Below are 7201 nucleotides of genomic sequence, written 5' to 3'. Positions count from 1 at the left end.
CGAAAAGCTGTGGTGCATTTTTTATTGGAAGAGGGACTTGGAACCGGACAAAAAAATAACCTTACTGCTGAGATGGACTTTTTGTAATCTCAGTGAAACGTCTGTCACAATTTGGCCAATTCATAAGGCTTTGGAAAAAAACCAAGCCAGCTGTAGTTCACACGTGCTCGCCAGAGGCCAGCTAGAGCTTGCAGGCTTTGTTCTCTGGCGAGTTCATGAGCATGGGACGTGCTCCAGGGATGGGTCCACAGGGCCTGCAGCAGGACTTCCCTAGCAATCGGCAGTTCCTCACTGCTTCAGGCCAGAGCAGCTCTAAGTCCAGGTACTCAGAGTGGAACGCACGGATTTTTTTTTTTATTTTTTCCCCACCTGTTTGCTGCCAGGCTACATGAAGGACGTCAGCTGAGCTGAATTCACAGGAGGTGAGACGTGCAAGAGGAGAAGACGGTTTGGAAAAGCAGATTCGGAGCAGGCAAAATGAACCCTGGCAGAGAGCTGGGGGAACTGGAGTGCGCTGGGGGGAAATCGGAGGATGGAGACTGAGGCACGGCAAAGTGCGGAGTTTGGCAAGGCAACTGGGAAATGGCACACGGAGAAAGGGTGGGAGAGATCTCACTTCAGCCTCTCTCTGCACTCTATTCTGAGCTCACTTACGAACCCTTGAGCTCGCTCAGGAGGCCTTCCCACACCTTACTGACTGTACGTTAAATAAACCCGGTTATGAAGGCACAATCACATGTTTCTGCCTGCTACCGTCATGGTGAATGTTATAAAAAAAAATCCAAAACTTCACAAACCAAAATGAAACGCTTGTTGAACACCCCCGAAATGCAAGGAGGGGCATTACCATCATACTGCAAGCAGAAAACCAGAGCCTAGAAGTATTTCCTGATCATTCAATCCAAGAAGTACATTTGCAGGACACTGCTGTGTAGTGGTTTGTGGATGTACTTTATATGTTCCTGTTGCCTTCTACAGCAAATGCAAGTCCTAAATTTTTCTGCAAACTAGGCTTAATTTAAGGCTGGCGACTAAGGAATAAGGGAAGCAAAACTCCTAAGTGTGTGTGGAGGAATTTGGCCTGAGGTGACAAAGAAGGGAGAGGTGAGACCCTGCAGCCTGGCAGACCCTTATCCAATTATTCTACGATATCATTTGATATCAAAGCTACTCCAGACTTTGAGGGTTCAGGAGCACTCCTCCTTCCCAGGACATCCTAAAATTCGAAGAGGGATTTTCTTCTAAAGCTTAAAATTTGTCCTACTAAAAAAAAAAAAAAATGCAAAGTCCCCATTTATTTCGGCCGAGCCTGGTCTGGCCCCCGCAGACGCTACCTTGGCCGTGCAGGCTGTGTACAGCCGTCGGCACTGCCAGCGCCCACCGCTTGCGCTGAGGTTGCCTGTTCAACCTTTGTCATCTCCCCACGACCGCAGCTCCACCGTTTGGCTCGAGGTCCCATTCGCAGCTCGCTGGTGGGCCACCCAGGCTTTACCACTGTGACCAGCACTCTGGGTGCTGGTACGTGTCCCTGCTCGCACCTTTGCTTTGATACGTATTGCGCTGCCAAGAATAATCGTTAGTTTTAAACCAGCTCTGAAAGCAACAGCCGGCTTTCCAAAGGGACGCAGGGGATGAGCTAGCAACAGCAGCCACTTGGCATTTCCAACCCTGCGGTGCCAAAGGGGATGTGTTTTAAGTATTGCAACTTCTTGAATCTCTCGTTATCTTGTCACAGAACAGGAATACAATTGACAGTATTAGGATACGTACACACAAGCTCTTATTACTGTTTAAACATAGAAAACAATACCATATCCTGTGCTGGCAGGAGTACTATTAGCTATGCAAAATTATTTGTCAGCTCTTTGGAATACTTTTCTGTTTCTGGAGAGTCAAAACACTATTTCTTCAGCAAGTTCTACTTTTCTGTCTTTAAACAGTGGTGTGGATTACCTTATTCACCTATATTTATTTCTCTCTCATTGGAAAAGCGGGTGGGTCTTTGACTACAGTCAAGTCCTATCTACAATCGTGTGGTTCCCAAAAGAAGTAATTCTGCTTTTTAATTTATCCTCCCTGGCTATAAAAAACTGTGTGTGTTTTTAAAAAATCTTTTCAACATTTGTCAGTATGTGACCATACTACTGCAATCCTTTGTGGTCAACAGGAATTTATTAGAGCACCTTGATGTCAAAGCAACTTTTTTTATACCTCATGCAACAAGAAGTGAAGATGACTTAGTTTAGAGAAGCCAAAAAATGCTCATAAATTATATAAATTAGAGGTACATTTTTGTAGTCTCTTTATCACACAAGACTTTTAAAGACTTGGGTGCAAACTAACGTAAAGGCAATGCCGTTTTCTGGTCCTATGATGTTTCTCCTAGAAGTGCAACATTAGACTATAGGAGATGTAAATGCCTGCTAAACTGTAAGTGAAAATCTTAACCAGGGACTGTAATGCCTACAGCATGGAAAGTAATTTAATACCTCCAGTTCAGGTTTCAGCCTTGAGAACTGTGCATATTCTTTTATTTGTGCCTAACGATGTTTTACAGCATTTGATAATTTTTGGGATCATTACAGTGTTAACTCTCCCATCTTGGCCAACTACAAATTAAATTCTCTCTAGCTCAGTTTCCCCTGTGGCCCCAACTAGACAAAATAGTTGCACAGCTGAGTAAGGCCAGGGGCTGGCTGCATCCCGAAATTCAAAACTGCTTTGGCAATTCCAGCCTTTGTGGGTGTCGCTGAAGAGGACGGAGAAGGAGGGTCTTGGTGCAGAGTGTGCGACCACAACAGGCACAGCAGCGACAAGGTCTGCTAGTGCCCATGATGTGCCAGGCTCACTCCTGACATGGAAAGGCACTTTAAAAAATACAGCACTTCAGAGCAGAACCCTTCCCCTTTTCCTCATTTTGTAACCACAGGCTGGAGGCTACAGCTGCCTGCACGCTGGGGTGAGATCCTGGGGACACCTCTGGTTCCACCTTGTCCCTAGGGCGGTTCAGTTTTGGGTACAGAAATGCCCCAGGGCTGAAGCTGAACGCAGACATCCACGTACCCAGCCGATGCCTTTGGCACCCGTTACAGCTGTGCTGGCCCTACAAATCTTGACATCTTTTCTGACCTTTGCCAGAGCACCCAGAAGATGTGAAAAGCATCACTGGCAAGCCTCCCTGAGGACATGGGGCGGTGGGGAAGGTACCAAGATGTTCAGACCGTATCTTCTACTTCCCATTCTCCTGACTAGGCTTTGATGTCCCAAAGTAGGCATCATCCTCCAACTGCTCGCCCGTCCATGCTTTGAAGCACCAATGAGCCCCAGCCCACCTTTCAGAGGGACCTTCTGGAGAGAAGGTCCAGGTCCTGGACACTTTGCAAACAAGCCAAGTGGGTTTTAGAACGCACCTCTCCCCTTGTACTGGCAGCCCGTGGTGATGCCTGCCTCAGTCTGCAGCGGTGGGACGGGGATTCGAGGGGCCCGTTTACTGCAGAGGCTTTGTACGGAGCAGCTCCGTCTGCAACTGCACGGCCAGAGGACCGACAGCAACTTCTGCCCCTACACATCTGTGTCCTCTGTAGCATCTCTGGGCCAATGGGGCAAACAGGTTGAAATGGCTCTGGTTCAAATTAGGCACGCAGGGAACACAAACAGAGGCATCACAATGTCCTTCGAAAGCCGAGTTCCCACACAAGATGAGAGAGAGGGGATGGCTGTGAAATAGCTTGTACAAGCATAACTAATGAAGTTTTCACATTACAAATACAACCCAGGAACAAGTCATTATTTTTCAGGGTAGTGTCTAGTCTTCACGTTTACTTACGGTCGTGCAAACCATCTGTCAGTGGAAGAGCTTGCTCTGGCAGAGGTGGGAGGGAGATCCATCGGTCCACCTCGGGTGTCCCCCAACAGACTCACCGGTAACCCCTCTCTCAACAGCAACATCTCCTTCCAGCCCACCAGCAACAGACCCCAGCCTCTCTGCTGGTGTTTGCCCACCGAATGCCAGTCCTCAAAAGGAGGACGTAGTTTGAAGGAGGTGGGTGTTGGTGGTCTGTCTGTCAGCAGTTTATCAGGCTGAATACAAACAGGGAAATTCTTTGGGTCCAGGAGGAGGATGGAGGAAACCCAAGATTCCCATCAGTCTGGAAAGTGATGAGGGACTCCTCGTTAGGAAAATAAGAGACCAGTCAGCCCAGGGTAAGGCTGGAGATCTGGGACTGAAAGAGGACAGGTAGGAGAAATACTCACCCCGCCGACAGGGAAATTGGTCCCAACACAGAAAACAAATCTTCCCTGGAATCAATCAGATGTGGTCAGGCCTGACTGGAGCTGACGTTTCTAATCTTTTTTGTATTAGATTATTGCTGCTTTTCCTTCTCTGGATTTGCTCTGTGTTTTGTTTTACGTGCATGATTTTTGCCATTATACAAACTTAAAGTAACTTTTTTTTTTCTTGTCTTATGCTTAGCAAATTGTGCAACACTATTCACTGGGAGCAGAGAGCTCCAAAGTCATGAGACAGGCAAGGAACATGAAAATGAGGACAAGAGAAACCCCATCGTGTTCACTTCAAGCCCTGTCATGAGAGCCACTCTGCTAAAAAGTGACCTAGAACTGCAGGTTAGGACCAAACTGTCGTTTCGATATTTATAAAGGAAAAACCTTTACAAAGCAGGTGCCAAGACCTTGAATCTATTACCTGTTTTTTTATTGCCTTCTCTGGGCATGGTTGAAATTTCTGCCATTAAAAGCATTTTTTATCTGGAGGTGGTGGGGGACAAGTATCTCTTCATTTTTAACACTAAGCCAAAAATCCCAAACGTTCTCCAGGCTGAACAACCCTAACTGCACATTCATGAACATTATTAACAAGCAACAAGTGGTGCAGGTATTCACGGGTGAAAAGCTACTGCAATCCGACCGACCTGGCAGTGTGTTGTGACGGAACAAACACACATCTTTTCTAACACATTTTTTAGCATGCATGGAAAAAAAAAAAAAGACAAAGTTGTTTTCTTTTCATTGACTGCTTCTCACACAAATCCTTCCGTCAAGGACTTCAAACCACATTCATAGCCTTTTTGTAAGCAGTTCCTGTTAACCAAGTTACAAACACAGAAGTGCAGAAAAAATAGAACAAGTAGACATGACAGAAAATTTGAATGAGCATTAGCTCTTCTTATTTTAATGAAGAAATATCTCAAGTTAATAGCAGTGCATATTTAGAAATAGCATGTGATACTCCCAATGCCAAATACATCAGCAAATTACAGTTTGAAAACTTTATAAATTAATGATACGAAAAAAATAATTAAGATTAACATAGAAAATAAGGTTCAAAATAAACATCCTGTTTGTTTGTTGCACTGCATCAATTACACTCCTGGTACTTAAACAGCAAGAGAGATCCAATATTTCATGGTAATTAGGATCTCCAAAATAGCAGTTATTTTTCTACAAATGAATTAAGTAGTTTGCATTTATTTTTGATATATAATTAAATGTTACTCTTAGCTGTTACAAAGAAATTTAGTCATGTCAGAGTAAAATTTCATTCCATGATTGAAAAAAATCACACTAACATAGGAACACTGTCTTCTGGTTATACCCACTGGAAACAGTCAGCTGAGAATAGGAAGACCTACATGTGAGCACATTTGGCCGTTACATAAAATGGCGCTTTTTTTTCTGGTTTCACAGCCTCATAACAATACTGTTTTTCAACATTGTTCCCAGTCATTGTTTTTAAAATGGTTCATCAACATATCCTGAATCAATTACTGATATAAATAACTCCAGTGACAAAATCCGTTATGGAAAGACACAGAACTGCAAACTGAAAGTTGTACCAAATGACTTTAAGGTGGAACTGTAATTATTCAATAAAATTCTGTAAAAAAAAAAAAAACAAACACCACACAGTAAAAGCAGTATCTTTAATTAACTAGCAATGATGGAATCTTTTAAGAGACCTTTAACTCACAATGGACTCTAATGCAAGACAAACTGTACTGAAGCTAGAGACAGATGCACATTTAAAGCTTGCAAGCGTGATATAAAAATATTCTCTAGTTCTTTCATTTTGATACAGGCAGTCCAGTTCCCTAATGGAAGATGATAAAATACATCCTCTTTCCTACCCCATCACTGTACATATAGACTGTTCCCTCGATATCAGGAAATGGCATTTCCCCCAACAAAAATGCCAGCCATGGGAATCGCAGACTTTCTGGTAGTCAGGGTTTGTTGATTTTGCTTTTTAAAGTATATTTTCAAGCAGGTGAAATACTGATGGGATATGCTTTTCTTTCACTACTAGTCTATTGTGCAAATCATGTACATCAACTCCGTAACTTCAATCCAACTGCAGTCTGCATCGCCAAGAACAATTTGAGAACCTAGTGTGATACTACAGCACAGAGATGACTGCCAGATTACGAAACATCAGGCTAAATCAGATTAGTAGGAAAAGGCACATGCTTCGGATTTAGCAGGAACATCTGAAGGCTCCTCGTTACCATACCCTTACGCTCCTGAAGTTACAGTAATTCTGTGCATTACCCAAACGACAGAGTTTGCTTCCAGAAAATTGTGAGGTAACAGGAAACTTCTGCTTATGGCACGTACACATGAAACGTCTGTGAGCTGAGCTGAAACTCTCAAGGCGCTAGGGATAACGCAGACATACAGTAGGCTACAGTGTGGTTAGGCCAGAAACAAAAACTTAACATTTCATTATGCTGCATACATTCCTTTTATGCATAAATACAGGGTGCGCAAAATAAGCTGTTTGCTCAGTAAAATTTAATGTTTTGCATATGTAAAATAATCAGCTAATACTGCAATATAATAAAAAAAATCATGCACTAGATAAACAGAGCTTCTTCCCCATGAACAGTAGTTCCCAGGAACATTTTATTCTGCTTCAGATAACTTCTCATGACTTGCCAGCTTACATAGTCCCTTTTAAAGAACACAGTATTTAACTAAAACTGAAAAGCAAAATTAAAAAAAAACAAACAAACAACAAACAAATTTTGATTTTAGTTGCGATACAGCTGAGATACAACTGAGCTGCTGCAATGCACCAAAGAGTAACAAAAATTCAACATGAATACCAGAAGAATAAATATATACCCTAAATTAATCTCTGTAAATACATTCACAGGTCCACTTAAGACACCCTTATGCATAA

The sequence above is a fragment of the Phaethon aethereus genome, assembly GCF_964289735.1.
Source record: "Phaethon aethereus genome assembly, chromosome: 3".
In the NCBI taxonomy this organism is placed as follows: Eukaryota; Metazoa; Chordata; class Aves; order Phaethontiformes; family Phaethontidae; genus Phaethon; species Phaethon aethereus.
The sequence above is the reverse complement of the archived record's forward strand: the minus strand, read 5'-3'. Positions refer to the sequence as shown.